We start from the raw sequence: 2,124 nt of genomic DNA, 5'->3' as shown, positions 1-2,124 counted from the left end.
GGAAAGCTTAAAGCGTGTTTTTCCCGGTCGGGGGGGGGGGGGGGGTTGTAGGGGGTTCCAAAAGTATAGTAGGGATAGTGAGGTCTAGGAATCAGTTTTGAAAGAACTCTTCAGTGGTGTTTCCAAATAGGAGTCTAGTGGTGAGGTTCGGTCGTCCAAGGTTTGATTAAACATTTTAGAAGGAAAATTGGCTCAGACCAATGCCCTGTTGGAGACTCTTATACGCAAGCTAAAGTGTGACAAAAAGTGAAAGAAAAAGTGAAAAACTGTAGATGCTGGCAACGCAGAAGGCGTGGACCCTTCAGCGGGGACTGAGGCAGAACCAAACAAAGTTGAACAAACTGAAGTGGAATCAGTCCCTCAAGCAGTTCCCAAGTACAAACCAAAGCCCCCACTGGTCTTCAAGGGAGTGAATGACTATAAGGTGGTGGAAGATTGGTTTTACGATATGAAGGATTATTTCTGAGCGTTGCGGTTATCGAGCTCGGAGAAGGTCCCATGTGTAAAACCATACTTGGTAGATAATGCCAAACCTTGGTGGAAAACAACAGAGGCTAACTAAGGATCGGTGGCCACTTGGGAAATGATGAAGACGAGGATCCACACGACATACATTCCTTCAAATGCTACTTTGCACCTAAGGGATAAGCTGAGTAGGCTGAAGCAGACTGAAACCATTCAAGAGTATATGAATGGATTTATGGCAAAGATGATATTTATCATGGATACTGGTGATATGGATGCATTCCATGCTTTTATATCAGGTTTGCAAACCTGGGCTCGAGGTGAGGTGATGTGTTGGAACTTGACCAATTACAAGGAAGCGTTGGATGCAGTTATCAAGGTGCATTTCAATGATAACCTGTGAAAAGGGAACACGATGGGGTCGGGGTCCATGTTTAGCAAAAGGGCCAAACCAAGGGGGATATATGCCAAAGGGAAATTCAAGAAGAGTTTCTTTAAGAATGAGTCCTCGGGGTTCCGGAAAGGCAGATCCAATGGCCAACGAGCAAGTATATGGGGGAGTCAAGCAAAAAGGGACAAACCTATGGATAAAAAGGTCAAGTCTATTAGTAGTATAGGAAACAATATATACTTCAACTGCAGTGAAGCGAGACACTTTTCAAGGGAATGTCCATACCCGAAGAAGGCTAGAGCCAATATGGCCATTAAGTCTTGTTGATGAAGTGTGCTCCTCAATCTATAACAAGTTCTCAAGGTAGACCATGCCTTGTGATGATATTTTTGTAGGTGAATTTTGCTATGTTTTCACTATTGTAGCCTTTATTGGTTAAGTTTCAACCCATATCTTAATGTAGTTAGTAACTATGAGAATGTATTTGTTTTGCTTGGAACTTGTTGTAAATGGTCCTACAAAGTCAAGTCCCCATTGTTAAAATGGTCATAGGATGAAGTTCTTGATTCTACTTTTTTGGCACATACTTAGTTCTTTTACAAATGTCACATTTTTGGCAAACTTTTGCTAAATAATTCCAGAGTGTTACCACAAAAGTTTAGCTTGTAAAATCTTTCGAGCTGTGATTTCTTTTGCAAAGTGTTCTTTTGCTTGTTTGCAGTGAGCTTCTTGAAATAAATCTTGAGTTTCTTCAAGTTGTACATGTCTTCATTATATATTATCTCATCCTTTCTTATATAGTCTTCTCCCATGATTGAATATGGTTTTGTCCTCAAGATGAATTGTTTGCATTGGTCAGAAGTAGTGTACTTGCTTAATATCTTTGTTGTTGTCAAGTAGTGGTAGATATTATATATCCAATTTGGTGAAGTATAGACTTGCAAGATGTTGAAGTCAAAGAAGTTATCCATATTGTACTTTTATTGCCTGTCTGTCATAATATGGCTAAAGTGGTCAGCTTGTTTGTGTTGTTTGCTGGACTTGTAGATGATCTCAAAATTATATTCTTGAAGGAGTAAGAACCATCAGGTAATTTTGCTAGTGAGGATGGTTTTGTTGAAAAGCGTGTAAAAATGCTTTATAATAATCTTTATTTTGTTGCTAATGAGGTAATGTCAAAACTTTTGAAGTGCATAAATCATTTCGAGAGCTTTTTTTTTTTTTTGTGGTGGTGTAATTCATCTCAACTAAATTGAATATTTGACTAG

Source organism: Selaginella moellendorffii, unplaced genomic scaffold (genome assembly GCF_000143415.4).
Source record: "Selaginella moellendorffii unplaced genomic scaffold, v1.0 SELMOscaffold_1, whole genome shotgun sequence".
NCBI classification, from domain to species: Eukaryota; Viridiplantae; Streptophyta; class Lycopodiopsida; order Selaginellales; family Selaginellaceae; genus Selaginella; species Selaginella moellendorffii.
This window is presented reverse-complemented; position numbering follows the sequence as displayed.